General features: G+C 37.1%; 1 long non-coding RNA gene across 1 annotated transcript; it reads left to right on the plus strand.

The window, feature by feature from the left end:
* Positions 1-7,430: 7,430 nt before the first annotated feature.
* LOC137083762 (uncharacterized) lies at positions 7,431-11,228 on the plus strand. The gene is made up of 4 exons (XR_010906599.1): positions 7,431-7,572; positions 9,042-9,193; positions 9,305-9,394; positions 9,945-11,228. It is a non-coding gene; the product is annotated as an uncharacterized lncRNA (long non-coding RNA).
* The last annotated feature ends 1,377 nt before the right edge of the window (positions 11,229-12,605 follow it).

Consider the following 12,605-nt stretch of genomic DNA (forward strand, 5'->3'; position numbering starts at 1 on the left):
ATGATAGCTTCTTAACTTTGAATCACGAACTGAACTGGGTAGCGTGTAAATGTGTTGTTTACAGTAAAGTTACAGTTTGACAGTAGAATACTGATTTAAAAGATGATTTATTTAGCCAAACAAAGTAATGTAAAGCCACTAAAAATAGTCATTCTCATGTTTACTACTCATCTGCTGCAAAATAATCATACTTCAGTTTTCAAATGTATATTTATTTAACAAATTGACTAGAAGCCTTGGCAAATAACTATCGTTTCAACTTCAGATGGTGAAGAATACAAGGAAAGAGTGAGCGATCTGTAAGCAACTAAACAGTAGTAGTAAACGTATATAGCTTCTGAGTTATGTGTTAATGATGAAATATAGGCTAATTTAGATTTCTTTCCATCAAAAGGGATCGACATGCGTATCTACTGTTGTATTTTATGACAACACTGGCAGGAAATAATATTAATGTTTGCTACTTGGAAATTGTTACTTTACTAGCATCTTGCGTTGGATCTAAAAAACACAGGGGATAATATCATAATGTTGTCTTACTAAGAAATTTTAAATTTGATCAGAAATGGGTTCAACAGTCAAGAAGTAGATAAAATCACTACTTACTGTTTGCAGGAATATGGTTGGAATTGGCCCTTTCTTCAGTTTTAGATGCTGAGCGAATCCTGCTATATTGCCCCAGGTTAGAAAAACTCTCTGTGGTAAAATCAAGCGGCAACCTCCCGCGATCTCTCTTGAAGCCAATACGGAAGTAATGTAAACTGCAATTCCTCAACTGGCCACTAGGGACAGGCTCCAGAAGGGAGCAGAATCTCATTGAGCCCCATGTTAAAATTCTCAACTTTAAAGCTGAAAAAAACATGTTTACAGCCTGGTACAAATTGTGGTTTTGGCTTATAAGGCTAATTTTGATCTTCATGACAACTCTGAGGGGGGTGAATTTTTTTATAACTCATTCGTTTACGTTATATAAAGCCTTAAGGTTCTGCATAATTAAGGGCGTGGTTACAAGTGGATAGCCATTTATCCGCCGTCTATAGTTATTGCGTCACCTCAGCTCCGCGCACATCCCGCCTTTTTGCCCATTTTCTGTTATCCGGGAGTGGCACGCGACGACTCGCTCACAAGATGGCAACGCCCAGCTCGCCCATACTTTTAGCTTCAGAACGGCTTATCAGAATCCTATGGGTGACGTCACGGACACTACGTCCATATTTTTTTACAGTCTATGGGTAAAATGGGCCGAGCAAACAACTTTGAATTATGTTGCGGTATCCGATTGTAAATAAACATCAACCATGACTGTTGACATTGTTTATCTGTGGGAAGGCTATGAAAAGTCCTCACGTCCCCTGCACAGCCTGGAACATGACATTTATTTCCATGATCTGCCGTTTTCGCTATCCTTGCGTAACACTTGTTTATCTGCTGAACTGATGATTCAGCTGCGCAGTTCCGCCTGAAAATGAACATGGGCTGACATGCAAATGTTGGAGGCATATTAAGGATCCCAGCAATTGCGTCACAGGTGGCATTCTGTTGAAAATAGCCTGTTTTTCTTTGGTGTTTTTCACAAACTAGATTTACATATGAAGGAGGAGGCAATGGTGTTTGAGACTCACTGTATGTGATGCCCTACTGAACTCTTTTTATTTAACTATGGCAAGGTTAATTCAATTTTTCATTCTAAGGAACCTTTAAATTGAGCTTGGTCTGGTGATAACCAGACAAATAAATGGAATGTCCTTGAAACTTCCTTGTACCAACAAGTGTGCTCTTGTTTTAAGCATAACCCTTACTAAGTTTTATTTAAAACAAGAAAAAAATCACTATTTACTTAAAATTGGATCAAATACAAAATATTTTTGATCCACAGAGATTGTTGCTAAATAAAGTTCCCTAAATACTTATACAGTCTGCTTTCTGTTACATGACACATCACACTTATTAAAATTTTAAGTGTGTGATAAGTTGTATCAGAAATAGTCCTTACTGTGCATTGCATTTTCTAAACACAGTAGCTCTGCTCCAAAACCCATTGAGCTTCTCACTCTATAGAAGTTTCTAACTTCTATAGCAGCATCCTAACAGAAATGGAAACTCATAAAAAGGACTGATTTGAAACACACTACATAGGCAACAGCTTTATGTGTCATATTACAGTTTTTCTCAGTCTTATTGGTACATTTATTTAATCATCTTCAACATTTGCAAAACAATAAGTGCATTTCTCAAAACAATTTGTACAAATAGCAAAACACCATGGATTACCTGCAAAAGCTGGTCTCTTGCTCAAAATCCTTCATCCTTGTTCAATCCTTAGCTCATCCTTAGCTCATCTCTCAAAAATAAATATCTGTCAGTGATGTGAACATGTCAGTGCCATCAAAATGACAAGGCTAAAAAACAATGTCATGTTGTCAATATAACAGTGTACACTGGAGGGATATTCTGATGTAAACTATGGCTTAAGTTTTGATGACAATTATTGTAAATGGTTGGTTACACCTTAGTGTATGTGGGCGTTTGATTCCAAGACACTGGAAAAGATTCACATTTACGCTTTTACTGTTTCTACTGTAATTTGTTGACAGGCCATGTCATTGCGGGCAAAGACAGCACTGCATAGCAAAAAAAAAAAAAGTAAACATAGAACAATCTTCTTAGTGAAAACTGCAGTGCTGTAGGAATAACAGTACAGTCTTCCTACACCTATTGACGTCCCTGTCTGTTAGGCCACAAATTCTCATCTACATCACAACAAATAGCTTTAGAAAAAAGTCTAATGGAAATGTATATAGACATGATTGACATATTATGAAAATTTTTCACGTAAAGACGTATGCTATGAACTAATGCCTAAATGTTGTGGGGGATGAGACTATTATAACCATCATTATAATACATTTTGATCAACATGACATAAGCAATTTATAATGTAGGAAATAGCAGATAATTGTAAATACTCATTTGCATGGATGTACCAAAGCCTTTGCAACTTGTTCGAAGAACTGCGTTTTGTGATGCCACAATGATGTGAAAATTGAACCAGTTTAGTTCTGAGTAGTGTACCAAAGTAACTGAGAAAAACTAGTAGCGCTCTGCAACCAAGGCACACATGAGACTCGTCTTACGATTAATCTCAATAGGCTGCATGAAAGAAATGATGTGATGATAAGTGAATAGTATAGTAGATTATTATATAGCGAATGATTCCACAGTAGTAAGCCCAATTTACAACATTTGAAAAAAGTCTAAGAGTATGATATACCTCAGACTGCAGAGTCAGACCCCCCTATAGTTACTCTTTGTGTGTGATGAGTAATAGAAGCTGTGATTAGTCTCTATGACTATGTGGACTGGAGTAGAGTAGAGGTCTTCTCTAACCCAGAATCATTTTAGGTGGTAGAGAATGAGAACCTTTCTCTGTCGTTGTCTGGGTAATGAGGTTGAGTAATTTCCCCTTAGCACAGTGGCATACAGGATATTAGTCATTGATTTTGCAGAGTTCTAAAAAAAAAAAAAAAACGTCTTCCATTTTCCACTGTTTTAAGACAACCCCTCAAAATCAACGTGACTAACAACTGACATTGTCCAATGGATTAGGTTTTGTCCACCTGCTCATATGAATTCAGCACCACATGGTTCATTGATAACCACATAATTAGTCATCACTCATGAGATCACACTTGATCAGCTTTTGTTTTCTTAAAACAAAATTAACCTTGTTCTTCAAAAGATGACATAAAAGCTACAAAATCTTGTGTTGTATGGACATTTCATGTTATGCTGGAATAAATTATTACATCTCTGTCTGGGATGGTTTGTGGACTGATCTGTCTTTCGACATTGCATTGGCTACAGGCTTGATCGGTTGTTTAATTCAACATTGGTTATTGGATTTCTGAGCCCTGAACTTTGCATGTGTGAATTGATGCGTTGGTGTGTGTGTGTGTGAAGCATAAATAGCATGACTAACAGATGTGGAGGAGGGGCTGTGATGTCATGCTGCTATTTATAGACTCCCTTACATGGTGAATTTTCTGCATGTGCGTGTTTCCGGTGTATGGCGGGTATCAAAAGAGAGAATTCATTCAAAGCAAGTCTCATCTAAATAATCACAAAACGCTGTAGAAATGTTCTAATCAGATACAGAAGCCCAGTCATTACATGTGTGTTCTTATACAGCATGGGAGTGAAATAAAATGTTCTCCTCACAGGTGTGAAACACGCTAACAAATCTGTCAACTGAAATTATGCTGATTTGATATTTTGTGCATGCGTATGTGTCTATATGCTTTTTTTTATGCAATACTGAGAAACAGGGAAATTATGAGGTGTCTAAAATCTAGCCACAGCACTTTTTCAGACTAATGGGCCAAAAGTGACATTATCTTCAGGGTGTGGTGTGTGTCTACACACCTTGTTCTTCATTATAAGTAAAAACACTTTATCATAAGCGATGATAGATGAGCTACTGATCCATGTGTGATACAAACATGTGCACGTGCTTTATCACAACTGAATTTACTGTGGAGACAGCAGTTTCAGATGCTACACTAAATGATAGCCTAATGCTAATAAAACCTGAGGACCCACACCTGGGAATCTAGAATGAGGTATTGGTTCCCTGTTCTTCTCTTTCTCTGTTCAGCTGACTGAGACACATTAAAGAACAAGGACTGCTAGAGCTTTCTGATTTAGAAAACTGAAGACAAATTGAAAAAGGTGCATGTTTGTCAATTGTTTTTAGTCTAAGTTTGTAAAATCTAGTTCAAAACTAAAATAGGCCTACTAAAAATCCAATATAATCATCATGTACTAAGATAGCATATTCAAGCAAGAGACAGCTATATAATCATGGATTTAACTATGTTCTCAGAACAAAAGTATTTTTAATTTTAAAATATAATGTTACGAGGTAGCAATTACATATGAATTTGTACAGCAAGAATCATACAACAAATTATAATTATTAGAAAAAGTAAGCATGACGGTCTGTCCCTAAAATATCCATGGGGGGTAAGCAGATTGTACGGAAGCCCTGAACGGCCATGGATAATATTTTTTTTCTGTGTTGTTATGTCGTGATCACGAGTTAATTTTCTCGTGATCTCAAGATAACGAAAGTTGTTTTCTCGTGATCACGAGAAAATAACTCGTGATCTCGAGATAACAAAAGTTGTTTTCTCGTGATCACGAGTTAATTTTCTCGTGATCTCGAGAAAACAAAAGTTGTTTTGTCGTGATCACGAGTTCATATTTTCTAAGTTACACAACTGCGCCACGAGGTGGCAGTATAGAACCAATTAACTGATGGGGTGCGGTATAGCCTATCCACCATGTGTTGTACTGGTCCAGATTGAACGCGTTGAAGACCTTTCGTGATCACTATAATTTGTGCAGTACTGTGTGCATTAGGCAATTAATATAACTGAATGGTCTAATGTGATTAGATCTCAAAAACAACTTTTGTTATCTTGAGATCACAAGATAATTAACTCGTGATCACGACATAACAAGACAGAAAAAAAAATTATTATCCATGGCCAAATTCATATGAACATAAAAGTTTGGGAAAGTGTTTACAGTTCGTTTTTATTTTATTTTATAAATGACATGACATTTCTTTTTAAACTTTAAACTATAAACTTTTTTGTAGCCAAGACTTTAAAGTGTGTGCCTATATAAAAAAGTGACTTTTAACAATAAACACATCCTGTGAAATTTTCAAGTTGTGAAATCTAGGCCTGGTTTCATAGACAGGGTTTAGATTAAGCCAGGATTAGGCCTTGGTTCAATCAGGACATTTAAGTAGCTTTTGTAAATGCTCTTTAACATTATGGGAGCATCTTGAGCAAAAACAATGGCACTGACACATTTTAATATATGTCAGTGCAAGTTGCTTTCAGTTAAAACAGCTCAAACATGCATATTAGTTTCGGACAATCTTAAGCCTGCTGTGAAGCCAGGTGATAGATTTTTTGTCAATTCTAAGGCCTTGAGGATTTGGATTCCCATTTCATACAAAAGCCTGACATAAAGGTAAAACAGCGCTACGTTTAATCTGAACTTGATTGCTTGCTTTAAAATCCTTGGCTCAAAACCAATCACATTCCCCCATCCTCTCTTTTTTCCTCTCTTACCTCCTCTTTCATTCCTGTCCGCCTCTCCGTAATCCTGGTCTATTCCTATCTTGTCCTCTACTCCTTTCAGGGAAGTCGTTATGCAACGAGGACACATGGTGTGCGGTCACTTTAATCTGGAGGGGATGACGTCTGTGTGTGTAGCAGAGACCTCTGTGCTCTCTGTCTCCTCGTTCATCTCTGTATCTCACATTCTTTATCTCTAAATCATTTCACATTTCGTGAACTGACATACAGCTCTGATTCCCCTGCCGTGACCTTTACTGAGGTTGTTTCCTCACCCGGTATGTCTCTCAACCCCACAAGGTCGTTTCCAAGGACACCCTATACTCTTACTGTTTGGCCTTCTGATTGGCTAACTGGCTCTTAAAGCAAAAGTGCCGCCAGTAAGCAGATGACTTTCTGAATCAAGCACTGTAACCTCATGCTCTCACAGCATCACGACAGACTGCAGAGTAAGCAGTCGTACCATCACGGCATCTGAGCCATGCAGTTTACTTAAGATGCGCCCTGGTTAAAAAAAATTGCTTCTGGGAGAGAATGTTCTGTTCTCTGTCAAGCAGCACAAAACCATGTTCATATGATTATTTTGCTCAGAATAGCGGCTGCTGCATCCAGATATACTGACGCATTCTTTCTATTCTCAGTTTAAGAATAAAGAAGCTCACTTGGGGAACTTCCTAGCTGCTGTTCCTGTCTTTCACAGAGTGTCGCCCAGTCAGAGCATTCTGACCTAGACTCAGATGAGAGTGATTAGATTAACACTTCTGATCTGATCAGTGAATATCAGATATGTAACACCATTGCAATGTTTTGAAGTCTGTTCTGTTATGCTTACCAAGGCTGTATTTATTTAATAAATAAATTAAAAAAAACAGTAAAACATTTTTAATGTTGTGAACTATTATTAGAAAATAATATTATTTAAAAAAAAACATTTTCTATTTTAATGTATTTATGTAAATTATTACTCCAGTCTTCAGTGTCACAAGATCCGTCAGAAATCATTCTAATACACTGAAAAAAGTATAACTTTAGTGTTGTTCGTTTAATGTGTATTTTCTCATTGAAATAGCTTAATTTTTTAAATTTTTTCATGTCAAGTAAACATTTTAGCTTAGATTTATGGTTCAATCCATTTTTTTACATTGATAGAATCTAAATGGGCAGCGGGACATTAAACTGAATTTATTAATTTGATCAGAGCATTTTTTTTAGATTAAGCAGGATTTGCACATGCGCATTGTTGACTTGCAGATCCCGCTCTCTGTGGTTCAAAAAAAAAAAAAAAAAAAAAGTCTGTGAACTGTCTGAGAAGAACACAGCACGAACTTGAGCGGTGGCCGTGACGATAACGTTACATTTCAACGGACGTCAGACCCATCCAGCCAGGCTCCGAGACAGAACTACGAGGAACATTGATAAGGTAAGAGAAACTTTGTCTACCGTTAACGTTTTTACCTCAAGTATATCTGACGGGACTTGAGTCTGGCCGTAATTTCAGCGCTAACGCTTGATAGCGTGTAAATTAACTTTTAAGATAGCACTCGAAATGTTCGTAATCTTCATTCAAACTATAACGTTCGGTTATTTTAGCCCCTCATTGGGCGGGTGAGTAATAACCTAAATGCATGCAAACTATCTAAATTCATTTTGTGGGGGCATTGGCCGTGTCAAGGGAAAGAGTTAACAATAACATTTCTCGAAACAAGTGCAGTTATAGCCTATATAAGCTACAATATTTTCTGCTTAACTTTTATTAGACTCCAGTTCAAAAGAAAAGTGTGTTTTTTCGCTGAGCACATTCTCTGCAGTCCGAGCGCGCTGAAGCGCTTGCTCATATATCTGAGGTAAATCATTAACACCATCACTGCTTACAGTATTGAACTAAATACATTACAATCAGCTAAAACGAATAAGCAGGTTACTTTTCTGAAAAAGAGTGCTCCCGAGTCTGTGTTTCTCACAGTTTGCGTGAATCGCGGCACAGTTCCACACACACACACAAAATACCGGCAGTTCAATAGTGAAACTCGCAGCTCTTAAAGGGGCCACACTCTATTCCAGCTCTTAAAGGGTTAGTTCACCCAAAAATGAAATTAATGTCATTAACTCCTCACCCTAATGTCGTTCCTTACTTTTAAGACCTCCATCTTCACACACAGTTTAAGATATTTTATATTTTAGTCCCAGAGCATATGCAGTCAATGCCCACTTTACTGTCCATTTCCAGAAAGCTAATAAAAACATAATCAAAGTAGTCCATATGTGACATCAGTTGGTTGATTAGATTCTCTTGAAGCATCGAAAATACATTTTGGTCCAAAAATATCAAAAAGACTTTATTCAGCATTGTCTTCTCTTTCGTGTTCCTAAAAAAAGATTAAACCGGTTCGTGAATCAGTGAATTGATCAATGATTCGGATCGCCAATGTCACGTGATTTCAGCAGTTTGGGAGTTCGACACGCGATCCGAACTGCTGAAATCACGTGACATTGGCGATCCGAATCATTGATTAATTCACTGATTCATGAACCATTTTAATCTTTTTTTGAGGAACACGTCGTAGATTAAAAGTCAGTTTTTGTGATACTTGGACCAAAATGTATTTTCGATGCTTCGAGATTCGAATTAACTAACTGATGTCACATATGGACTACTGCGATGATGATTTTATGAAAGTGAATGTTTTAGGTCGGCATATAGCAGAGAATAGACTGGGCACACGACTACTCGTTTACGTATGGCATTTGCCATACCCTGGCATTCCACATTTTTAGACCTAACTGTTGATTCACTAATGAGTTGTTGTTGTAATTTAGTACGGTTGTGCTGGGGATTCTGTTTTGTGTTCACCATCTTCTAAACTTATTTCTGTATGCTCTACTTTTAAGATCAATTTAAGTTCATGCGAATTACAACAGTTCCTTTGGTGACAAGTTGGATTACAAGTTCTTGGTGCAGTTGGACAAGCACTCCACCAAACTGTTGGAGGTCATCAGGAGCAAGGGAGGAGTCCACCAGGACATTGCAGGTTTTAGATGAGGTATCTATGAATTTGATAATCAGTGGGATCCATGGCTGAATAGTGTTGTTTTTTTTTGGTTTTTTTTTTGTAATTGTTTAATTTTAATTCATAGTTATTGTTCTTACTCAGACTGCAGACATCACCATCAGAAGAGAATGCATCCTCAAATCTCTGATCTACCTCGGCGAACCTTTTGCGCACCTTTTCAAAGAATACCAGGTAAGGGCATCTCTCTCACTTGCTCACACAAATAACACCTACAGACTAACATGGTCATAGTCTAGGTTTTCCTAGCCACTTTTAATAAATAGGGGTGTGATGAGAAACTCAGCTCACAAGATAAGATTTTAACACGATTTATAAGAAATCTTTGTTGCTGAATTTTGAGCTGTGAACACTTAGACCATGTCTAGACGTACCAAAACAATCTTTTTTTTCCTTGTCTTCCCTGGAACACTGTCAAAATAAGTGTGTCCAAAGGAATCCATTTGCAAATGACTTAACACCTATATGCTATGTAAAATCCATGCCTGGTCCTCTCTCTTCCTTCACTGTCGTCGCTCCTCCTTTTATTCTCCCTTCACTCCTCTGTGAAAGCTCTGAGACCAGTGTGACGTGCAGTTGGCACTGATCATCCAATTACTTACCGGCCTCGCTTTGCTCTCACTCGTCACACGCCTATTCAAGTTCAGTTTAGAGTGTGTAAGAGCTGAAAATGGGAGAGTTCTGAAACTATAATGTACTTATTTTCTCTTTGTTTTTTATGCAGGAAAATGAGATTGAAGAACTGGAGCAAACAACCATGGCGATCTTTATCACTGGGAAAGAGGATCCTCTTCATCCACCAAAAGACATTAAAATTGTCATTGAAGGATCAGAGGTCCGGAACCTGCTTGCTATATTGCATACAAATAGGTTATATTTAAAGGGTTAGTTCGCCCAAAAACGAATATTCTGTCATTAAAGGTCCCGTTCTTCGCAATTCTATCTTTCAAACTTTAGTTAGTGTGAAATGTTGCCGTTAGAGCATAAATAATACCTGTAAAATTATAAAGCTCAAAGTTCAATGCCAAGCGAGATATTTTATTTAACAGAAGTTCCCTTTCAAAGCCTACAGCGAACGGCCGGTTTGGACTACACCGCTGCACTTCCTTCAGGAATGACGTCACTAGAACCGTTTGTTGACTAACGCTCCACCCACAAGAACACACAAAATAGGGGGCGTGGTCTCGTTGCTCTCCTACGTGGAGAAGAGCGCGCATTCAGCGCTTGCATCGCCCCGTTATGGTAAGAGGCGGGACCTTTCCGGGCAAAGTGCGCTAAGCTGCTGTCCAATCACAACACGGGAAGCGCTGGCCCAATCAGAACTCTTTATGGGTCTTAAGAGAGAGAAATGACATTGGTGTCAATAAAGGCCTGTCTGAGCCATCTGATTTCAACTAAAATATCTTCAATTGTGTTCCGAAGATGAACAGAGGTCTCACGAGTGTCGAACAACATGAGGATAAGTGATTAATGACAGCATTTTTATTTTTGGGTAAACTAACCCTTTAAATGTAGAGCTTACAGCTCTGTATCAGAAACTGATGCAGTGATCACTGTTCACTGTCTGAGGAGCAGTTCCAGGATTTGTCTCTGGTGTTCAGCTGAAAGAGACTGTTCATCATCATATACATTTATGGACATGAAATACATTTGTATCTTAATATTTTAATTGTATTTTAGGATGTTTTATGGTGAACTGTGTTGTCAGGACAAACATTCCTAATTTAATATTACTACTAATGTGATGTCATCAAGTGGTGATTTGATTATTTGTAACAAATTTGTATTTTTGTGTGAAGCAGACTGTTCTTCATACATGTGAACATGTTCATTGAACAATAAATATAAATGTGTTCTAAAGGAAAGTGTTATGATAGTCATTGATCAAAATGTTTTAAAAGCTTTTTTTTTGTTTTGATTATACATTTTAAATAATGACATCTTAATTTGAGACAACCTAAAATAATTAATTTACTTTGGCCTATAAATATTACTTTGTTTTAATTTAAATAATTAGTTTATCCCAACATAAAATAATGATTTGTTAGTTTGATCCAATTTAAAATAATTAGTTTGTTCCAATCTAAAATAATTAGTTTGATCAACCTTTAAAAAGTGGTTGCATGGATTTAAACTTTTCAAATTAAACTAAATTAAATTATTTACTTGAGTCAATGTAAAATATTTCGTGTGATCGATTACTTCAATTTTTTTAAGTTGATCCAAGGGTTTTATTTTTTCAGTGTATGCTGATTTGGTGCTCAAGAAACATTCCTTATTATTATCAATGTTGAAAGTTTTTGTACTGCTAAATATTTTTGTTGAAATCATGATATTCTCTTGACCAGCAGCAATATCACCCTGGAGCCCAAGATTGTTTTCCCAATGAAACTAAGCAGGTACTGACCTGGGAGACCAATTGGGAAGACCAGATTGCTACTTGTAAAGGTGTTAGTGAGGCCAGCAGGGGGCGCTCACCCTGTGGTCTGTGTGGGTCCTAACACCCCAGTAGTGATGGAGACTTCTACTGTAACAAACACCGTCCTCCGGATGAGACATTAAACCATGGTCCTGACTCTCTGTGGTCATTAAAAATCCCAGGATGTCCTTCGGAAAAAGAGTAGGGGTGTACCCCGGCATCCTGGCCAAATTTGCCCATTGGCCTCTGTCCATCATGGCCTCCTAATAATCCCCTTATAAGGATTGGCTTCTTCACTTCGTCTCCTCTCCACCAATCAGCTGGTGTGTGGTGGGCGTTCTGGCACAATATGGCTGCCGTCACATCATCCAGGTGGAAGCTGCTGCACATAGGAGACCCCCCCCCATCACCGCCCCCTATATGTAAAGTGCTTTGAGTGTCTAGAAAATAGCTATATAAATGTTACATTTTTTCTTTTTCTTTTCAGGATTCTTTGATTAGAAATATTTGTAACATTATGTCTTCACTGTCACTTTTGATCAATTTAAAAGCATTTATTTATTTCTGACCTCAAACATTTGAATGATGTATTTTATACATTTCAACAGTAGTACTTAATTGGATTTTATATATATATATATATATCGTCATTAATACTTTATATTTTTATACAAATTATTTATATAATATTTGATTATACATTTACTGCTTGCACTTAATTTTACAGTATGTATGTGCATGTACTTGCAGCAAAAGTAAAATAAAATACTTTTTATTTTACTTAAAAATACTGGGTAATCGGTTTTGGTGTAGGTTAGGGTTAATACCTAGTTATTACCCAGTTATTGTAATAACAATAAAGTACATGAAACAGTACTGTAAAATAAAGTGCATACCTTTAATATTACTATAGCCTAATTATTTGAATTTCTGGTACACTGTACTTGTAACACTCAGCACAATTTT

The sequence above is a fragment of the Pseudorasbora parva genome, chromosome 7 (assembly GCF_024679245.1).
Source record: "Pseudorasbora parva isolate DD20220531a chromosome 7, ASM2467924v1, whole genome shotgun sequence".
Lineage (NCBI taxonomy): Eukaryota > Metazoa > Chordata > Actinopteri > Cypriniformes > Gobionidae > Pseudorasbora > Pseudorasbora parva.